This window comes from Acomys minous (genome assembly GCF_964271855.1).
Source record: "Acomys minous genome assembly, chromosome: 4".
NCBI classification, from domain to species: Eukaryota; Metazoa; Chordata; class Mammalia; order Rodentia; family Muridae; genus Acomys; species Acomys minous.
Genome location: NC_140486.1, coordinates 1421892 through 1445586, shown reverse-complemented (window position 1 = coordinate 1445586; position 23695 = coordinate 1421892). Strand labels below are relative to the sequence as shown.

The window sequence follows — 23695 nt, the reverse complement described above, 5'->3', positions numbered from 1 at the left end:
GAAAAGATGAGAAATGATATAACTATAATCTCAAAAAATGGAAAAATATTAGTGTTCAAGTAAATTATTCCTAAAACGTCTCTCCGTTTTGATGCAGTGATCATCACTTAGCATACGGACTCACAGACAGAGAAAATCTACATTACAAATTGAAATTATAAAGGAACTGGAGATTTTTTCCAGCCTCCACCCATCTGCATAATCTCAGTCCCTGGGGTACATGCAAAGTACAGCTTTGAACTAAGGCAAATTTAAGCTCAAAAGAACAACCATCGTTTTATCACACAGATTTACAACTGTAGCAAGGCATTTAAACAAACATTACTCCTGTGCTGAGAACATTTATCTCATGTTTTGCCACTTAACACCTTGTAGTCATAGTGGGATTAAGTTTAATCTGTTTCTCCTTCAGGTTTTCTATCAGCTGAGATTCATTTAATAGTTCAAATAGTGATACTAAAAAATTTCACTGTAGACAGGTTATTATTTCAATGTGGCACAACGTATGACGTGTTGGGGCACACAACATCAAAAAGAATGTTGGATTTTAAGGTTTAAGAGTTAAGTAGGACTAATTACCTGAGAGAATTAGAACAGTTAGTTGCTTAGGGGTTAAGATGTTTTCAGATCTAGACAGATGTTTTAAGTTGACAAAGATGAGATGCTATAGACATTGCTTTACACTCAGAATTTTAGACTCACCAAGATAGGAAAGATGTTTTCTTCAAGGTTGCCAAATACAAATAGCCAAAATATTATGAATGTAACCTTTATATAATTCTTGATTGTTTCATGGTTTTTCTTGCTGTACGTAGTTTATTATATATGTTGTTTAATAATATAAATGCATATGTAAATGATATATAATAAAAAAGTTTAATAGGGTAGACAGTCAAGAAAGCCAATAGTTTTATACATTTTAATGATTGATAAATTACAGTTATGAAGTGTTCTAGGAAAATATGAAAAATGGGGAAATAAAAGTGACTTGGTTGGTTCAACAAATGAATGATCTCAAAGATGCTCAGTTGTAATCAGAACTAATGGAGGAAAAGAAAAATGAGTAAGAGTTTTAGTAACTAGTTACATGCAATAATAATTAACTGAGGCTTAGTACAGACTAGGCAATGAATTGAGAAAGCAGGCAACTTTGTCATATCTCTCTCTCTCTCTCTCTCTCTCTCTCTCTCTCTCTCTCTCTCTCTCTCTCTCTCCTTTTTTATCTCTCTTTCATATACACACTCATGAATGCACACACATGCACACACATGCAAGTATGCAAGCATACATGCACATGTGCTTTCACAGTTGCAAACTTGCCCACCATCTACACCACCCAGTCTAAGCTTCTAATATTTACTGGAAAGGCTTCTGCCTGCTTGATCTCAGCCTGTCCACTCAGCTGCTTTCACTGAAGTAGCAGTGTGCCAAACCTTATAAAAGGAGAATATCAACTTCTCAGTAAGAACCAAATAAGAGATAATATCAAGATTAAAAGGGGCAAACACGTAGAAGCCAGTATGGTACTTAGGACTGCTGAAGAAGTAAATAAATAGACAAATGCTTCCAGAGCTTCCGAAAGGACTTACTGCCTCCAGCCTGTAACAGACAACAGCAGAAAACTCATCCCCATGCAATGTGTACTCCATCTAGGAGAGAAGAAAACAGAAACCACCTAAGAGAATTTGGCTGCAATCTACTTCATTTGTGAGTCTTGGCTTCTTTCCACTAACTCATGAAGCCCTCTCATGAATGTGTCATGTACTTTATTGTTAAAAATGGACCTCTTACAAAGCTACAGTAAAGAAATTTATTTTAATTTCATTTCTGCTATAAATTTAGATAAACCTATACATGTATAGTGTGAATAATATGTAATTGTTGACATGTAATCTTCACAAATGCATGCCTATTCATACCAATATGTAATAATAATCTATTATAGTTATCAATATTCATTATGTTATATAAAATACACTGCACATGTTGTGGAATATCATTATATAATGTATGTTTATAGATACCTTTATATTTTATATATTCATATATATTATAATAAGTGAGATGTTAAATGCTAAAAACACAAAACTAATCACCTTAAAGTAGGCATAATTTTTTTAAAGTGTTTATTTATTTACCCTCTGGCTTCTCCTAATCCTATTGGAAGCATGGAAATGATGTGCTTACTGCCACACACCAGCAAGTGAGACAGGAGAGAAGGGCAGAGAGGGTTCTGTCTTCTTAGAGAACTGGGTTCCGGTGCGGGGCCTTCAGAGAAGTTCTAGCCTGTTAGCCGGTCTCAGCGTACTCAGTAGATGGCTTGTTCCAGGGAAGCCTCTAAGCCACAAACACCTAGGCCAGTCTTCCCCTCCCTGACTCCTGTCTGAAAGTCCTTATTTTTCGAGAACAGCAATGCATCTTACTATCCATTCTCTCTGATCAGTAAAGGCTTCCACAGGTTAGGTTTCTGCAAGTTCACATGATCAGAACTATTTTTCGGAGGTGCCCTTGAAGCATCCCTAGGCTCGTCGTCAATCCACCTCAGCAGTGCTAAGTATCTCTCCACAATATTGAAGCCAATAGCACACTGCAGCTTGTGTAAGCAGATAGGACAAAGGTTTAGAGGACGTAGCTCAGATTCCTCCAAGTGATTGGAGCCTTGCATTAAGCACGCAAGCCACTGGCAGTGTCGCAGTCCAAATACGTGTCCGATCTCATGGATTAAAGTCCTACACGATCGCCGCAGAATACTAGTGATTTCAGGTTTGTAATAGTTAGCAACGATGGAATAGTCACTGGAAGATGTTCATTGTGGAGTCTTCGCTCTGCCTTCGTATCTTGAGCTATAGAAATTCTTGCCACACCTGGCAAAGCTGAATACCCCCACACCGCCTGTCAAAGAGGCCTGTCCAAAGAGTCCCGTGGGTAGAGATCAATCATGGTAATCCCCACGATGCAGAAGGCATCTGTGGGTTTCTTCGTTTTCAAGAATGCCAGGATATACCCTGCGTGAATCTGTAGGTTTTGTGTGTGCTCGTTCACTCTAAAGGAACACTTTGTTGCAGAGACTGGAATTGGGTCTAAGAACTTTACCATCAATCCGTAGGAAAATGCTTCACAGTAGCCCTTGAGCCATTTAACATACTCTTCACTGATAGATAACTCTGGTGTTGCCTAGCGAGCCAACGGACTGTATGTAGATAACGTGTTTCTCTGGACACGGCACCTTCCTGGAGGGATTCCTGAAAAAACTGTTCGAAGTCTTGGGGAGCCTCAGGGTGGGAGGTGATCCAGTCTGACTGTGAATGCACAGGAATGGGTCCAAACAGGTTACTGGATGGATGGAGGGCTTCGTTCAGTAAACGTCGTTCGCCAGCATTCAATTTCTCATACTGTGACGCAAGCACTGGGTTATTTGAGATGAGAGCTGTTTTTAGCGTGTGTTCAGAGTGCCGTAGTATCTGCATCTCTGAGATGCCAGACTCACAGTGACAGGACTTTCCCATTCGTATCGAGTCCCTGTGTGGTGCTTCCATCCTTCCACTGACCGGGTCGAGCAGGTGTTTCACCACGAGGCATTATAAAAGAGAAACCTCCAGCTGCTGCTTCCCACTTAGGTTTTTCTAATGACAGACATATCTGGCAAAGGGTTGTGGAAGGCGCCTTTACCCCGGGCAGGACCTTTGGCAGCCCTTCTGCTCCCATGGCAGTCCTCAAAATAGGCATAATTTTAATGGGCATTTATACTCACTGATATTTACATCCAGTGAAAAGATTTTTCACTATGAGCTTCAAGACTCGGTCCAGAAATTAAAACCAATTAAGGAAATCGAAAGAGATGAATCTGAGTAAGAAGCAGGACGGCCTTAGTAATAAGTGTGTGCGTGTTTCTATGGAGGTTCTCATCCGTGCAACTTGTATTATTCACCGTCATGCACATCATGCTCCTAACATGTTTATTTCACACTTTGCATACAGTTGTTCATGACACACCAAAGTGGAGAACCATAGCATAAAAATGGCATTTCTAGATTTTTGCATAATAAAGCCTGTATCTCAGGACAGTGAGACAGCCAGGCATCTACTTATGCCACAATAAACCATCTTATCTAAACTAGGCAATTAGACAAAGCATACTTGACTTCACTGAGGGCTGAAGTATTGGACATGATATTTTCATGCTTCATGGATATTTAATTAGATCTTGTAAAAAAAAATAAGTCAATGAGACACTGCATTATTCAACTTGTTTCTTTTTGGTGAAATCTCTTTTTAGTATCTAAAATATAGCACACTGTCAGAAGCACGTAATTTGTCTTGGTAATGGACCTAATTGTGTCATTAGTTAAAGTCATCGTGTTTGAATTTGGTGAGTTATAAGAATTCTAGGCAAAAATTCTGTCTTTCTCATGAAAATGAGACAACATATGAATATCATAATGAAATTTATTTTTTTCCTGACTTCCAACAACCTGCTGATTAAGCCATTAAGCCAACTGAGTAAATGGATCAAATGTGTATATTAAAGTTGATTTTTTTTTAATTTCAAGATGATTACATCTGGTTTTCTAGGCAAATGATAGTTCTGGACTGAATTGTACAGATAATGGTAGTCCTCGCCAAATTTAGTCAAACTGAAAAATCTATGTTTACATACTTGCACATTCTTCTAACGGGCCAGCTGTCATTTTATACAAGCACAGATCACACAGCCTTATAAATACTATGACAAATGATAATGCTAACCAAAGCTTTAACAAGCTTGAAAAAGTGGTATAACCAATGTTCACGTTAAGGTTTGTTTCTGTTCAAGTGTCATGTACAGTCTTATATACACACATCTATTAATTTATTCAAAGAAGATTTATTCAATTAATTATGTTAGAGGCACACTGCTGAGCATTAAGAAAACAACATTAAACAGGATGCCCGAGTTCTTTATCCTCCTGGAGCCTAAATTCAAAAACCTGCTGGTATTCAAAGAGTTTTTCTCAGCAGTAGAACTAATTTGCTGAATTCACCAATTTACTGAGTAGTCAAGAATACACATAAATTTATTTTACATTTAGAAAATTGAATGTCTTATCAAAACTGTTAAAGCTTTGTTTCAATCAAGCAAATTAATTGATAAATTGTTGTATCAATCCTATTAAAACCATTTAAAGATGAATATTTTGAAAGTATTACATTTTTCCAATTTGACAACCTAGTCGTTCAGTGGATTAGTTTTGGAACATTGAGTGTCGCTGCCTTTAGGGTTTTGGAACATTGAGTGTCCCTGCCTTTAGCTAAAGCGCTTTTACCTATGCCTGCTGATCTCCAGCCCCCAGGACTAGCATGGCAACACATCTCAGAAAAAACTCACCTCAAAGCTGTACACAGCTGCTACAAGAAGAGGCTGGAACACTCTGTAGATGATGCTGAGTTTAGCTTTACACTCATTTTACACCTAGCTGTGTACTTAAGGTCTTTTGTCTCAAAATCCAGCTCTCCTAACATGTACCTCTACCTTGCTCCTCATCCTCACCAGCCAGAACCTGCATTTTCTTCTTTGTATTCCACTGATTTTGCATGGATTCATCATACTGATAATTTTTCCTCCATTTATTTATTTGTGTGATCACTTTACATGCTGATCCCAGCCCCTCTCTCCTCCCCTCTCAATCCCAACCTCCGCCTCTTCCTACTCCCTCTTCTCCATCCTCCCAGAGAAGGGGGGGGCAGTTGGTATGAATCCCCCCTGGTATTTCAAGTCACTGCAGGACTAAGCACATCCTTTTCTCACCTGGAAGTGACAAGGCAGCCCAGCTCGGGAAAAGTGAGTCAGCTGTAGTTAGCAGATTCAGAGACAGCCCCTACTCCTATTGTTAGTAGGGGCCCACATGATGACACAGCTGCACATTTTCTACATATGTATAGAGGGGCTAAGGTATGTCCATGCCAGCTCTTTGGTTACTGGTTCAGTCTCTGTGCGCCCCCGTTGGCCCCATTAGCTTACTCTGTAGGTCGTCTTGTTGTGTCCTTGACCCCTCTGGCTCCCTCTAGCTTTCTTCCCACTCTTCCCCAGCACTCCTCAAGCTCAGCCCGTTGCTTGGCCTTGGATCTCTGCATCTATCTCCATCAGCTGCTGGATGAAGCCGGACAGATGAGTTATGCTAGACTCCTGTCTGCACGCATAGCGGAGCATAGCTAATAGTGGCGGAGGTCCGCCCTCTCCCGTCGGGGTGGGTCTCAAGCTCAGCCAGTCGTTGGTTTGCCAGTCTTTCCATCTCGGTTCCATCCTTGCCCCCGCACTTCTTGTAGATAAGACACATTTTGGGTTCAAGGTTTTATGTGTGGGTTGGTGTTCCCCTCCCTCTGCTGAGAGCCCCACCTCGCTACCGGAGGTGCCAACTCTATGCTCCTTAACACCTGTTGTTTGAATTCTCTGCTAGGGTCACCCCCATAAACTCCCGGGAGCCTCCCATGTGCCAGAGATACCTCCAAAGGTTTCTGTTCTCTCTTCCGGTTCTTCTCCTTACTGTCCTCTTCTCTCTGCGCACCCGATCTACACTGCTGTGATCCTGCCGAATCCATCTCACATCCAGTTCCCTCTCTCCATTTACTTAAGGACACTGTCAATAGAACAAAACCACAGCCTACAGACTGGGAAAAGATATTCACTTATCTGACAGAGAAGTAATATCAATATCAATATATATATAACACATATATAATCTATGTTTATATAATTTATATAATATATAAATTAAGTACATATAATTTAAAATATATATAAATTAAACAGGCATAGTATTAAACAAATCCTAATCCTTATCATTATACCAATAGATCAGTATTTTCTCACTGAGATTGATCATCTGAAAAACTTCTGTTTACATTAAGTGGTGATTAATACAATGATTTGCCACTGGCCAAAGCACAGACAATAAAAAACTGCAGAATGTTTAGCACGAAAGGAAACATATATAGAGCATACTCTCCAAAGCCTCAGGGAGCACTATGGAAGAGGGTCTAGAGAGAGCATAAGAGACAGCAGTGGTAGATTAATACAGTGAAACATTATTTTCTGAACAGAGAAAGGCAGCTGAACCTTGAACTCACACTAGTTGCAAAAGCATGTACAAAACATGTGCAAGTTCAAGCCAAACCAACTCCCACCATGGAGAGGGAAGTTGGACACAAAATCCAACCTCAAGCCATGGAGCTATTAGGAATTGTTAGCTGCTGAAAGGAAGAGACAGTTTTCTCTAAAAGGATAACCTTGGTAAGTAATCCACTTTATTGTGGAAGGCTATATTTGGTAAACACAAATTTATTCAGAAGGATATTAGCATACACACACACACACACACACACACACACACACATGCACGCACACACACACAGTTGGATAGGTAGGAAAGAGTGGTAATTCAAGGAGGAGTGAAAGTTGATGAATATGAGAATATGATGTAAACAAATTGTACAAAACCCTCCAAAATAATTCTCCATAGTGACTTCCAGAGTGGCTCCACCAATTTGCATTCCCACAAACAGTGAAGGCGGTTTCTTCTTTCTTTACAACATTATCAGAATTTTTTTTATTTTTTTTATTTTTTCTCCTTTATTAATTTATACTTGTTACATCTCAATGGTTATCCCATCCCTTGTATCCTCCCATTCTTCCCTCCCTCCCATTTTCCCCTTATTCCCCTACCCTATGACTGTTCCTGAGGGGGATTACCTCCCACTGTATATGTTCATAGGGTATCAAGTCTCTTCTTGGTAACCTGCTGTCCTTCCTCTGAGTGCCACCAGGTCTCCCCCTCCAGGGGACATGGTCAAAGGTGAGGCACCAGAGTATGTGAGAAAGTAATATCCCACTCTCCACTCTACTGTGGAGAGTGTTCTGTCCATTGGCTAGATCTGGGTAGGGGTTTAAGGTTTACCGCCTGTATTGCCCTTGGCTGGTGCCTTAGTTTGAGCGGGACCCCTATGCCCAAATCTGCCTATCATAATGTTCTACTTGTAGGCTTCTAGGACCCTCTGGATTCTTCTACTTTGCTATTCTCCCATGATTCTCTCATCTAGAGTCCCACTAGAATGTCCTCCCCTCTGTCTCGGTTTCCTGGTAAGTGAAGGAATTCATGAGACATGCCCCTTGGGCTAATATGCAAATATAAGTGAGTATGTACCATTTGAGTCTTTCTGCTTCTGGCTTAACTCACTCATTATGATCATTTCTAGCTCAATCCATTTATCCACAAATTTCGGGAATTCCTTGTTTTTAATAGCTGAATAGTATTCCATAGTGTATATGTACCACAGTTTCTTTATCCATTCTTCTATTGAGGGACACTTAGGCTGTTTCCATGTTCTGGCTATTATGAATAAGGCTGCTATGAACATGGTTGAGCAAATTTTCTTGCTGTGTGCTGGAGCATCTTCTGGGTATATTCCAAGGAGTGGAATAGCTGGGTCTTGAGGAAGCCCTATTCCCATTTTTCTGAGATAGCACCAGATAGATTTCCAAAGTGGATGTACTAGTTTGCATTCCCACCAGCAATGAAGGAGTGTTCCTCTCTCCCCACATCCTCGCCAGCATGTAGTGTCGCTTGAATTTTTGATCTTAGCCATTCTGATGGGTGTAAGATGGAATCTCAGAGTTGTTTTGATTTGCATTTCCCTGATGATTAAGGAGGTTGAGCATTTCTTTAAGTGTTTCTCAGCCATTTGATATTCCTCTGTTGAGAATTCTCTGTTTAGTTCCATGCCCCATTTCTCAATTGGGTTATTTGGTTTGGTGGTGTTTAATTTCTTGAGTTCTTTATATATTTTGGATATTAGTCCTTTGTCAGATGTAGGGTTAGTGAAGATTTTTTCCCAGTCTGTATGCTGTCGCTTTGTTCTCTTGACAGTGTCTCCTGCCTTACAGAAGCTTCTCAGCCTCATGAGGTCCCATTTATTAATTGTTGACATTAATGTCTGAGCTGTTGGTGTTCTGTTCAGGAAGTTGTCTCCTGTGCCAATATGTTCCAGGCTCTTCCCCACTTTTTCTTCTAAGTGACTTAGTGTCTCTGATTTTATGTTGAGGTCTTTAATCCACTTGGATTTGAGTTTTGTACAAGGTGACAAATATGGGTCCAGTTGCATTTTTTTACACATAGACATCCAGTTAGACCAGCACCATTTGTTGAAGATGCTATCCCTTTTCCATCGAATGGATTTGGCTTCTTTGTCAAAAATCAAGTGGCCATATGTGTGTGGATTCATATCTGGGTCTTCAATTTGATTCCACTGATCAACCAGCCTGTTGCTGTGCCAGTACCATGCTGTTTTAATTACTATTGCTTTATAGTACAGTTTGAGATCAGGTATGGAGACTCCTCCGGAGCACCTTTTATTGTACAAGATTGTTTTAGCTATTCTGGGTTTTTTGTTTTTCCATATGAAGTTCAGAATTGAACTTTCAATGTCTTTAAAAAATTGTGTAGGTATTTTGATAGGGATTGCATTGAATCTGTAGATTGCTTTTGATAGGATGGCCATTTTTATTATGTTAATTCTCCCGATCCATGAGCAAGGAAGATTATTCCATCTTCTCATGTCATCTTCAATCTCTTTCTTTAGAGTTTTGAAATTTTTTTCAAACAAGTCCTTCACTTGCTTAGTTAGAGTAACTCCTAAGTACTTTATATTGCTTGTGGCTAATGTGAAGGGTGTAGTTTTCCTAATTTCTTCCTCTGCAAGCTTGTCATTTGTGTATAGGAAGGCTACAGACTTTTTGGAGTTAATTTTGTATCCAGCCAATTTGCTGAAGGTGTTTATCAGCTGTAGGAGTTCTCTGGTGGAATTTTGAGGGTCACTTATGTAGACTATCATATCATCTGCAAATAGGGATAATTTGACTTCCTCCTTTCCCATTTGAATACCCTTGATCTCCTTTTGTTGTCTTATTGCTCTGGCTAGAACTTCAAGTACTATATTGAAGAGATATGGCGAGAGTGGGCAGCCTTGCCTTGTTCCTGATTTTAGAGGAATTTCCTTGAGTATCTCACCATTTACTTTGATTTTGGCTACTGGCTTCCTATATATAGCCTTTATTATGTTGAGGAAAGTGCCTTGTATTCCCGATCTCTCTAAAACTTTAAACATGAATGGGTGTTGGATTTTATCAAATGCTTTCTCTGCATCCAAAGAGATGATCATGTGGTTTTTATTTTCATTTTGTTTATGTGGTGGATTACATTGATGGATTTCTGTATATTAAACCATCCCTGCATGCCTGGAATGAAGCCTACTTGGTCATGATGAATGATATCTTTGATGTGCTCTTGTATTCGTTTTGCAAGTATTTTATTTAGTATTTTTGCATCGATGTTCATTAGAGAAATTGGTCTGAAATTCTCTTTCTTTGTTGAGTCTTTGTGAGGTTTAGGTATCAATGAGACTATGGCCTCATAGAATGAATTTGGTAATGTTCCCTCCCTTTCTATCTTTTGGAGTAGCTTGAAGAGTATTGGTATTAGCTCGCCCTTGAAGGTCTGGTAGAATTCTGCACTGAAGCCATCTGGCCCTGGGCTTTTTTGGTTGGGAGACTATCAATGATTACTTCAATTTCTGTAGGGGAAATGGGACTATTTAGCTTGTTTATCTGTTCTTCACTCAACTTTGGCAAGGGAAATTGATCAAGAAAATCGTCCATTTCCCTTAGATTTTCAAATTTTGTGGCATATATGCCTTCAAAGTAGGATCTTATGATTCTTTGTATTTCTTCAGTGTCTGTTGTTATGTCTCCCTTTTCATTTCTGATTTTGTTGATTTCAATACTGTCTCTCTGCCTTTTAGTTAGTTTGGCTAATGGTCTGTCTATCTTGTTGACTTTCTCAAAGAACCAGCTCTTGGTTTTGTTGATTCTTTGGACTGTTTTCTTAGTTTCTAATTTGTTAATTTCACCCCTGAGTTTGATTATTTCCAGACGTCTACTCCTTTTGGGTGTTTCTGCTTCTTTTTTTTCTAGGACTTCCAGGTGTGTCGTTAAGGTGCTTATGTGCGATGCTTCCAATTTCTTTTTAAAGGCACTTAGTGCTATGAATTTTCCTCTTAGCACTGCTTTCAATGTATCCCACAAATTTGGGTATGTTGTTCCTTCATTTTCATTGAATTTCAGAAACTCCTTGATTTCTTTCTTTATTTCTTCCCTGACCCAGGTGTCATTTAGCAGAGAGTTGTTTAGTTTCCACATACATGTAGGCTTTTTGTTATTTCTGTTGTTGTTGAATTGCAGCCTAAGCCCATGATGATCTGATAGGATACAAGGTATTATTTCAATCCTCTTGTATCTGTTGAGGCTTTCTTTGTGAACTACGATGTGATCAATTTTGGAGAAGGTTCCATGGGGTGCAGAGAAGAAGGTATATTCTTTCTTGTTTGGGTGAAAGGTTCTATAGATATCTGTTAGATCCATTTGACCCATGGCATTGGTTAATGATGTTATTTCTCAGCTTAGTTTCTGTTTCGATGACTTGTCCTTCAGTGAGAGTGGGGTGTTGAAGTCTCCCACTATTATTGTGTGGGGATCGATGTGTGGTTTAAGCCTTTTTAGCAGATCTTTTACAAATGTGGGTGCCCTTGTATTGGGAGCATAGACGTTCAGAATTGTGATGTCATCTTGGTTGACTTTACCTTTGATGAGTAAGAAGTGTCCATTCTCATCCCTTTTGATTAATCTTGGTTGAAAGTCTATTTTGTTCGACATTAAAATGGCTACGCCTGCTTGCTTCTTGTGACCATTTGCTTGGAATATTTTTTTCCAACCTTTTATCCTGAGGTAATGCCTATCATTATGGGTGAGATGTGTTTCTTGAATGCAGAAGAATGTTGGATCCTGTTTGTGCACCCATTCAGTTAGTCTGTGTCTTTTTATTGGAGAATTGAGACCATTGATGTTGAGAGATATTAATGACCAGTTACTATTAAGAGTCTTAATTTTGATGTTGGTTCCAGTCGAGCGTTTGTGTAGTTGTGTTTTTGCCATGGTATAGTTATCTATTTCCTGAGTAGACATTATCAGAATTTATTATTGGTTGTTTCATGGATCTTTGTCATTTTGACTAGAGTGAGGTTAAACCTCAAAGTTGTCTTAACTTTAACTCCCCTATTATTAAGATTGAGGAGCATTTTTGAAGATATTTCTTATCCATTTTTATTTCTTCTATTGATAACTCTTTGCTTAGATCCATAGCCTTTTTTTATAACTGGGTTATTTGCTTCTTTGACTTTTTTTCTGAGTTTTTTTGTTTTGTTTTTTGTTTTTTGTTTTTGTTTGGTTTTTTTTTTTTTTTTGTATACTCTTGCTATTAATCCATTGTGTATATTGTTAAGTTATGTGGGCTGGAAAAGGTCTCCAAAAACCCCAGATCCAGACACAAGAAACCTTTTGAATTTTTGAATGGCTAGTCAGGGTAGTCCTAGTGACTCCCAAAACAGTATAGACCGTCGATGTATGCCTTGACTGCCTCTTAGAGTTTGGAGGTAATGTGGTCAGACTCACAACACGAAACTTGGATATTTCAAGCTGCATCTAACCTGAAATCCGTCTTCCTGCAGTCTAGCGTTTTCTGTAGTACCGGAAAAATACTATGCAATCTTCCAGGTGAGGGAAGCAATCAATACTGTTACCCAGCTGCAACACATACAAGCCACAACAATGATCGGGAAGGCAAAACATCTCAAAGGGTACAATAAGTGACACTCATGTGATGGTGGTAACCAACAGCTGCTTATTGGGCCCCTCAGCAAGAGAGTAATCATGCCTGCTACTAGATACCTAGTCAACTTCCCTGGGCTAGTGCGGCCATGGACCTTAGTGAAGAATCTATTGTGTCCGCTTTGCTAGACCAGCATAATTTCTTACTACATTCTACATCTATCCTTATAAGTCTAGCTACTGATAGACTGTAAGCTTTCTTTATAGCATATAGAGACCATCACAGAAAATCACAACTGGATGCAATGCAGGCATCAATGGATCGTAGGGAGGGCATCCCATACAAAGAGATACAGGTAACTAATGGCTTCCACGATAAGGCAAATTAGCCTCTCCCACGGATGAAGTTACTGCCTTAAAAATGTTAAATCTGGAAGGCTTGGCTGGGTTCTGCAGTGGCACTGATGTCCTAAGGGCACCTGCATTCTCGAAAGACTAGCAGCACGCTTAACCCAGTCAACTCGAGGCAGCACGGCTCCCTCAAAACCAGGAAAAGCCTGCTGTCAGCTCCTCCCCCCCCCCCACCAAGTTCTGCTAATGGCTCATGGAAGGGTTTCACTTCTCCCAGGCTATCTTCTAACTTGTATGTGCCTGAGGAAGACCTTGAACGTCTGATTCTTCTGCCTCTGCCCTCACCAAGTCCTAGGATTATAGGCATGTTTCACCACTCCCTGTTTTATGCTGCGCTGGGAATCAAACACAGCCTTTCTCCCCGTGCCAGAGAGCTGAAGCATCAGAAACAACGCATAGGCAGAGGTCTTCTCAACTGGCTGTACTACCTTCTCCTCTACTCTTCACCTACTTAGCATCCTTCAGCCACTGGATGTTTGGAGCAACGTCTTGATTCTAAGAAGTCAAAATCGGCACTGGGGCATAAAGACACAATTCTCATCACAACAAGGGAAATCCTGAGAAAAGACGAGGTGCACAGCAAGGAACCCTGAGCCATGACAAGAAAGAAGTGCTGTGAAAACGGAAGGCCATGAATTCAAATTCAGGAATAAATCCAGTTAAAGGGTCAACTGAAGGAGAAAAATGCCTTTCAAAAGGAGAGATCTCAGTGTCATGTACCATGCTAAGAAAGCAAAAGGGGTCTGTCTGAAAACATGGCTTTCTAGGTCTCCAACTCTGTGAACAATGCCCCTGGTCTTGGCATCGGTCACACAGATGAAATGCACATGTTCTTCATGTGTACCCCATGATATTAAAAAGACAATGCAATCACAGAAGTGAAGACTACTTGGGTAGAGGTTAAAAATATAATACTATAAAATCCTGATATTTTAATAATCCTCATATTTAGAATATATTATTTCCCTTAAATGGAAACTTACTAACAAAGATTGCCAGAAAAAGGTAGGAAAACTTTTCTTTAAAAAAAATTTAAATCTAGCAGATAAAAGTGCTATATGACTTTAGGAATTTTTGTTCAGTGATGATTCACTTTCTTCAACTATATGATGATTGCTGATGAGTTACTGAGAATTATTAAGCAGGAAGGGGACAAAGCAAAGAACACAGTTCAGACAGCTCATACTATTAAAGATGTTCATGTAGGTAGAGATAGATGGAGAAATGCTGATAAGGCATGAAATCCACGGAAGAAACTTTTTCCTGACTAATGTTCAGTGCTCAGAAGTTCACACATACAATTTTATGTGTCCACATGACAGCCTCTGGGTCCTCCATGAGCCATACCTCAGGAATATGGGAGGTCACACTTTCAATGTGACATTTCAAAGAACAGTACGCTGCAGCTCAGCTTTGCAAGATACATATAATTACTAATTCAAGGATGATGTGGGAAAACGCAGAGAGGTGAAGCAGCTCACCTTCCAGTAGATGCGAGAGCAAGTTTGTTTCTTTTCCATATTAAAATGATGTACTTTCACTTCCTGACAAGCATTATCATCCAGTGTCTAATATAATAACCACAATCAACACATAGGGCAGATCAAGTATTATCCTCATCTTACAGAAGAGGAAGCAGCTGACAGCAGTGTAGTTATTGCATCAATTTAAGCCAGAAAACCACACATCCTGACTTTATTTTTCCAAAAATAGTTCTAGCAAGAAATATCTGAATATTAATTATACATGATCCGCTTAACTTAATAGCAAGCAGATCAAGCCTGAAACTATCATGGTGATGAAATGTCAATCAGAAAGGGGATGATTAAGCAAGCTCACATGGATAAAGGTCCACGCTATCTATCCATAAAGTAAGGAAAGAAAAAAACAAGATGCCTACTTTACTCATTGTGACAAAATACATGACAAATGTAACTTAGAAAGAGATGCTCTTGCCTCCTAGTTTGAGGGTACAGTGCACCATAGCCAAGAAGTTGGGAATACAGGAAAGTGAAGCACCTGCTCATGTCACATCTATGGTCAAGAAGCATCTATATGAGTGTTGGCGTTCAAACTGCTTTCCTCTTTTTATCGAGTCCAGACTATAGCCTATGTCATATTACACCCAGCCTCTGTTAACCCAACGTAGAAACTCCCTCACAATATCCCCAGAGGTTTATCTCCTAGGTTATCCTAGATGCTGTCAAGTTAATTATCAATATAAAACATCATAGACTAAGATGAAAATGATAGTGAATGACTCCTGGGCCATTTTTGTATGCTGTGTAAAGAAGTAAAGAAGTATTGGAGAAGTAATTTATACAGAGATAGTTGCACAGGTGACTTCAGTTACGAAGGTTTTAAGAGTAAGGGCTAGCTGGTTACCTTATGGTGGGTCTATTTGAAGTAACAAGTTCAGAACACTGGAGGAAAATAAGAACATCATCACCATAGAGCTGATATTCAAGCTGAAATTAGGTTCATTATCAGGAAGTTTAGCCCAATTTCTTTTGCTACAGATGAACACCACTGGCAGGGAAATTTATGGAGAATAAAGGCTCTCCTGCCTCATCTCTCTGAAAGCTGGGAAGTTCAACATCGGGTAGCTCAAGGCAGCACAGGTAATCACAAAATAAGGCACAACATCCTAGCTCATGTTTCTCTCGTGCTTAGAAAGCTACAGCCTCATGATTAGGGCTTCACATAACTTTAGTCACCTCCCTAATGTCTATTTTCCAATATAAGGGTATGATTAAGTTTTTAACCATCTTCTTATAGCGTTTAAAGCCAATATTAGTTTTAGTGGGAATATTTAAAGCATACAGTGCTCTCTGACAGATCATTGTGTGATATTAAATACCATGTGACAGGGCTTCAATAGATGTCCCACGACTCAGAATAACCATGGAACACATATTCCATGAATAACAGAAATGCACTTGTGAAAGGAAGCATCTTACAAGGCGTAGTGGTAGGCAACTTGAAATCATTCCCAACTAAGCAGAACCAACAAGGACTATTATAATTTTCTCATAATTCAAACCAAAGAGAGTGTTGTTATATTAAAATAAAGGCTTGGTAGTAGCTATGAATGAGTGAACAATTATTTTATCAGGGCCATGAAATAAGTCTGCTGTGAACACAAAACACAATCACCATGGAGCTGTCTGGGTCATCGCATGAACAAAAAGAAAAGCAGAGAGATTTTGTGATCTGATGATGGAGTTCAGTTAGCATGTGGGTTGCCTAGCATGTATGAAACTGAGTTTGATCCCAGCACTTTAAAAACCACAACCATAATCCCAATATTTGGGAGCTGGAAGAAGCAGGATCAGATATTCAGGGTCATCCTTAGTTACATAGTAAGTTTAAAATGAGCCTGGGATGTGAGAGACCCTGGAGAGAGGGGGAGGAAGGAAGGGAAGGAAGGAAGAAGAGAGGAAGTGGGAGGGAGAGGAGAGGAGAGGACAGAGACACAGAGTGAGACACGAGGAAAGACAGACAGACAGAGATATTAGGTTGACCACATTATACAAAATTTCATGTTACTGTTTAGTCATCTCTGAATTATTAAAATATATTCTTTACTAAGAGATAAATTGCTAATACTATCAATCTTGTATTGTTCCAAAGATATAGTATCTGTGTTCTGTATCTCATGCATTAAAATATCATTAATAAAAGATGCCAAACCCATCATAATAAAGTTTCTTAAATTAGGAAAATCTCTGTTCAAACGAGAACAGCAGTTACTGCCCATTTTATTTAAGAAGTTAGTATTATTTTTCTCCAGACTTCAAACATTTGTAAAACAAAACCAGCATGCTGCCCACAACAAATAGAGTGTGCCTGGTGCCTTGTATACTAAGAACTTAGATTAGTGCCATGTTTGGGATCCTTAATTCAAAGCATGTCTAAATGCTTTGAGGCTCACAGACAGATTTCCATGATTATGTGGGTAACTGCAAGTACAAGATAAAAATGTGAAGTAAATAAAAATGTCTGTTGTGTAAAGAGACACTTGCAGCAAGGGCCTTAGGAACAAATCAGTGAATACACACAGGATGACAACAGACAGAGCCTAACACAAAAAGGAAAAAGTAGAAAATAATGCTCATTGCTGTTAACTCCAACACCCATTCATGTTTTCTGGTATTAAAGTTATATGAACTTAGCTTAACAATAAAGAAGTACTAACTACCTTTTCAACCTGTTTCCTTAGTTAATTTGTGCATGTCATCATTTTATTGTATTTTAAAGAATTAGGGGTTGGAGAGATGGCTCTGGGGATAAAGTGTTTAATGCACAACTGTGACGATCTCCATGCAAATGGCCAGGATGCCTGGGAGGATGGGCAGCGTAGGATGTGCCTGTGATTCTAGGGCTCTTACAGCAAAATGGGATATTGAACGAGGAGCCTTAAAAGTCCATGGATCAGCTAGGCTAGACAACACAGTGGCAAACAACAAAATAAAAGAGGTTTCTCAATCAAATTGGAAAATAAGGACCAACATCTGAAGTTGTCCTCTGATCTCTGTGCAGCTCAGTAAGCACACACACACACACACACACACACACACACACACACACACACACACACACGTGCGCACGCACACGCACTCATGCATGCATGCACACACACACACTTATCTATACACAATAAAAATGCAGAGACATTTTCATAATACAATCTATTTCTTGTTACCTCTTTCAAAGCTATTTTATTTTATTTTATAGTACATTTCTTTACCCAAATCTGAATTACTAAAAACATAACACACATATATACAATTCACACCTACACACAGTATTTTGCTTTGGTAATAGATCTTGGCTGCCGTATGTGAATCTAACTAAGAATAATGGTGAGCCTACTGTATGTATGTGGCCTTCTGTAATTCAATAGCATGAAAAAACATGTTCAGAGTGATGGAAGCATGGCTCTGCAGTTAAGAACATGTTTTGTTCCTGAAGAAAATTAGAGTTCAGAATCCCACTCCCGTAATGGGCAGCTTAAACTACTTGTAACCCCAGCTCCAAAGGATCCAACACCCTTTTCTGACCTCTGATGGCATCTGTATACATGCACACATACCTATGCAAAGACATAGGCACAGAAAAACACACATATATGAGAGTAAACCTTTAAAAATGAGAAAAAGTCTTCAAATTACTGAGATTTTGATTGGTAGAGGCATTTTGTGTCAAATTAGGTTCTACTATCTGCTCTTTTGTTCATATCACCTGCTTGCTTTCACTAGACGGTGTAATTAGAGTAAGGGTGTTTTCATACTACAAATCGAGGGCACCATAGTTCGCATGTGCAGGTTTGGACTTTGTTTTGTCATTGCTATTCTGCTCTGCAGTCTGCTGAAGCCATCCCTCCCTGACATTAATGCTTCCACAAAATTCTAGAGGTTGGCAATCTCTCTCTTTGAACAAATGAGATTTTTTTCATACTTTCCTTATATTTTGTTTATTTTCTTAGTGTTTGCTGAATTATTTAGCACAAAGTCTTTTTGATTCTACAACTCACTGACAAATGATAGGTAAATGTGAGGGAATGTAAATAACTTCTCTGATTACAAAAAAAATAGAGCAACATTGATTCAAATGTATTTTTCTAATTCTAGTTGTTGAGTCTGAAGACAGTTTTTAAATAAGAAATGTGCTTGCTTATTATCACTAGTGTGAGCATGTCAGCAGACACAGGAAAATACAGGAAACAACAAAAGGAACTGGGTGAAGAGACAGAGCCTTTACTCTGCCTTGTCATATGTGCTGCATCATAATGTGCAACGCCTCCCTCATTTGACACCACATAGGGGCCAGGACATGTACTACCTATGACCTCCAACCCTCCAACGTTTTAGTCACATGATCTCCTATTCTCTATAAATTTCCTGGCCTAAGGTATTTTTGTTACAGGAAGAGAAAATGCACTAAGACAAATGATGTCGATGAATTGGGCCAGTTAGAGCTTCAAAGTAACACATTAGTCCACTGAAAAGCAAAGAAGCAAATTTTAAAGTCTTTTCATTTATGAAGTCTAGAATATGTATATATGGCAAAAAAATTCAATGAGCATAATACCTAAAAGCTATGAATTCACCTACAGGAAACTTCATATGAGCCAGCAGGAAAAAACCTGCAATGTGAGATATCTGGAGACAGATAACAATTAACCAATCAGTCCAGCAGCGTGGCCACAAGAGCTGTTCCAAGGCTCTGGTGTCCTTTCAACTCTCTAATCGTCCCTTTTAGAATGGGATGTTAGAACTGGGCGTCGTCTCTGAATAAAACAAAGTCCTCAGAAACAAGGAGAATGCCAGCTTGAAAAGACTCCAGCCCAAACTCAGATCAGTGCTGGGAGCTGTATGGCAGGAGGCTTTGCTCTCTTCTGCCTTTTGTTGTTGCGCACCACTATCTGTAACGTGCAGCCTCAGGCTGAGGGTTTTGTCACAGTGTGACGTTAGCATGTAAGTAGCTAACCTTCAAACTCGGCAGGTGCTTCAAGATGCCAGGAAAACCACCAATAGCCTTGTAAGTGCTGATTATATGGTAGTTGGAGAACTGCTCAATTAATACTTAAGGATTGGTGTCTTCTAGCATATTTAAAGCCTAAATATCTGCTTTCATAATGTTAATATTTCTGAGTTTTAGCACATTTAAAATTTTCCTATCAAAATAATAAATGGCTTTTGAAATCCTGTTGATGTTCCCAGGAATTCTTCTGAAAGCTATGCAAGGTTGAGCTAGCTAACTATAGAGTGAATGCAAGTTAAGAAATAGTCAGTGGCATTTGAAATAACTAAGCATATTAATAAAAGGCAGACAGTATACTTGAAAGAAAACATCTTTATGAAACCCATCAGTACAGACAGTGAATTTAGGCCAATAAAAGTTTAAAACAATAAAGCTTACATAATTCCTACTGAATCTATCTTTCTAATAAAGGAGCTAAAGAAAAGTAATATGAAGAACTATCCCAGATGGATAGGATAATTCTAGGGGATACATTTACAAGTGGAGGGAGGGCCCTGAGATGTTTAGAAGGAGCAAATCAACAAAGAACTCACAAAGAATAGAGATTAAGGGAGACTCAGTGTGACCCAAATCTCTGCAGAGACAGAACAAGGCAGGAAAATGAGCAAGGAAATAAAATAGATTAACAAGGAAAAGCCCCACAGCTGTGTCTACCTCGCTCTCCTTTCTGTCTCCGTGTATATGTGTTTCTGTCTGTCTCTCTCTCTCTCCCTGTCCCTGTCTCTGTCTGTCTGTCTGTCTGTCTGCTGTCTCTCTCTCTCTCTCTCTCTCTCTCTCTCTCTCTCTCTCTCTCTCTCTCTCTCTCTCTCTCTCTCTGTGTGTGTGTGTGTGTGTGTGTGTGTGTGTGTGTGTGTGCATGCGTTCAGGTTTACTTGACTTCGGATGAGTATCACGGTCAGAGGTTAACATTGAATATCTTGCTTTATGACTCTGCTCCATTTTTTGAGATAAGGTCTCTCATTGAACATGGAACTCACCCTTTTTCCTACACTGGCTGGCCAGTACGATGCAGGGATCCACCTATCTTTAATATGCATCTCCAGTTCTGGGGTTACAGGCACTAATAACCATGTCCAGCTCTTACATTGGTGTTAGAGACCCAGAGTCATGCCCCATGCTTCCACAGCAAGCACTTCAGGGCCTGAGACAGCTTCTCAGACCATAAAGAACCCACTTTGACATGAAAGCAGAACTCACAAAGAGAAAGAGTGACAGAAGGATCAATCTATATATTAAATATAAAAAGATGCCATTCTGAAATTTTTCTCAAACACAAACCAGTCCAGAGATGGAAAGAGGAGGTAGGCAGTGAGTTCAACACCATGACATAAGTATAGAAAGCTTGAAATAGCCAACTGCTACATAAATTAAAATACTAGAAATTCTTTATTCCAGAAAGAACAAAAGAATCAAAGAATTACTAATAATCATACACTGTTATCATTACTCTATTTAAACTATTGTATCTGTTATGGGTCAAATGTGAGTTATGGTGTTGATGAACAGTTTGGACAATTAAACCATCTTCAGACCTCAGAAAACCATTTATGTAACTCTTGTTATTATAGATTTTATGTATACACTCTTTGAAATTTTGTACAATACAATCATGAAAAATGTGCCCTTTGGCATTTTATTGTTTTTGCCTAGTTTCTGATAGTCATCCATGTGGTTGTACATATTTTTATTCCTTTTTATGCCTAAATAGAGTTTCAGTCTATGGATGTACCATCAGTTGTTTACTCACTTCCCCACTGATAGATACTGGGATGTATAAAGTTCTAAGCAATAAGAAATAATAGTGTCATTTGCTTAATATCCTAAGCAACAATATGGATTTTAAAAATGTAACTAGTAAATTAATAATGTCTGAACGGCGAAATCTATTTATTGTTTTCATTTCCTTAATAAACAAATTATATTGTTTTCAGAGACCATTAGTTGTTTGTATCTTATGAAAATTTAAATTTGTGTCTCATTTTCAATAATGCTACTTGTCATATCAATGACTTGTGGTGGTAGAGAAATGGAGATATAAGTATAGATATATAGTTGCAAATATGACTCTTCCTGAGACACATGAATTAACGTGTGTTCATTACAAAGAAGGTACAAATAGCATGAAGTAATAGTGCTTCTTCCAAGCTATAGGATAGTAAACAGTGACTTTACAAGATTACCTGAAGGAACATGATTACTTAAAGGCAAGTGCATCACCAAAACTACACATCCACATAGGTGACAACTCACAGGAACCCTGGCGCTCCATACATTACTTGTAGGTCACCACACAGCGTGACGTCTCCATCTCCCAAGCTATTGTTAGTACTGATGTCATTTCTATGTCATTACCTTATAAATCTTGTAACTTTCAGAAACTGCCTGAGCCTTGTAAGTTTCTTTTACTTCCTAGTCCTTGTATATTCACTTACTTACTGAGGCTAATGAGCCTCCTTTCTCCTTCTAGGAAGGAATGTTCTGAGAGGAATTAGCAATACATTGCCTAGATATAGTATCCTGAAAATAAATTCCTGAATAAAATTCTTCATCAGATCTATGCCTTCGAAACATTTCCTTCCAGCCTATAACTTGTTTGGTTTTTTGTCTTAATGATGCCTCCTGATACATAGCTTTGATTTTAGATTAAGGCTAATTTTATTATTTTACTTTTGCTACTGAGAAAAAAAAAAACCAAAACCCTCAATAGCTCATAACAACACAAACTCATTATTTTATTATTCTGTTAGATGCTGGCTATAGGTTACATATGGAATGATGTAACATAAAGTCTTATGTATTGGAAGCTTTATCTCCAATGTGATAATATCAAGAGATAATGACCCCTTTAAAAGGCATAACCTAGGAGGAGGTCATTGGGGGTTCTCCCTGAAAGGAATGAATTAGTTCTCAAAGATACTAATTATTTCTGAGAAATTTTTGTTACAAAAAAAAACTGTACCCTTTTAATGGTTCAGATGGGAATGGCCCCTGTAGGTTTATATATTTGGCTACTTGGGCCCAAGTTGATAGAACTGGAACTGCTTGGGATAGGTTAGGACATATGGCCTTGTTGGATGAGGTATTCAGGTTCCAAAACCCAGGCCATTTCCAGTTTGATCTCTCTGCCTTCTACTCAGCTGCTGTTCCAGAACCATGCCTGGAACACAGTTCTTATCATGGTGGTCATGGACTCTTAACCCCTGGAGCTATGACCCCACCCTTTCTTCTGTAAATTGTCTTGGCCATGGTGCCTCCTCATCGATACACACAGAAGAGTAACTAAGACAACCCTCTCTGGCCAGTTTTACTTACTGTCTCTTCATGACATTACTCCTTCTTCCTAGTGATTCCTACCATGATGCCACCTGATATGACATGGTGCATCCTGGAACTCCCTCACCTGAGCCTGAATTGACAGTTTTACTTGACCTTTCAGCTTCCATCCTCCGGAATAGTGGGACAATAGTCTTATTTACTTTATAATGCTTTATAAATTCAGGTGTTTCATTGTAACTACAGCAAACAGATTAACTGTACCTGGCAGGGACTCACTATTGTAAACTCACTGTCAGGTCACATTCCTTTCTCAAAGTTCTATTTGTGGAAGCATTTTTATGTTTTTTCCAAAGTTCCAAAAGCTGTTCACATAGGACTCTTAGCTCTCCCTCCTCCATCTGTAAATCAACAGTATTATTACATTTATAACTCTAATTTCTTAACCACGTCTCCTTCTGCTTTTAAGAATTTTGTGGCGAAGGGTTGGAGATGGTCAGTGGTTTGAAAAGGTATGGGCCCCATAGACTCATTGTATTTGAATGTTCAGTCCATAGGGAATGGCACTATTAGGAGGTGTGGCCTTGTTGGAGGAAGTGTGTCACTGTGGGGGCGGGCTTTCCTGTCTCCTATGCTCACGCTACATCTATGTGACACCGTATCTCCTTGTTGTCTGCGGATGAAGATGTGGAACTCTCAGCTCCTTGTCTAGCACCATGTCTGGGTGCACACCACCATGTTTCCTATCATGATGATAATGGACTGGATCTCTGA

At 39.1% G+C, this 23695-nt stretch overlaps 1 pseudogene across 1 annotated transcript; it reads right to left on the bottom strand.

Annotated features, from left to right (window-relative positions):
- Window positions 1–2393: 2393 nt before the first annotated feature.
- On the bottom strand, window positions 2394–3498 carry LOC311596052 (archaemetzincin-2-like; annotated as a pseudogene). The gene has a single exon. The product of its transcript is annotated as an archaemetzincin-2-like (transcript).
- Between the last annotated feature and the right edge of the window lie 20197 nt (window positions 3499–23695).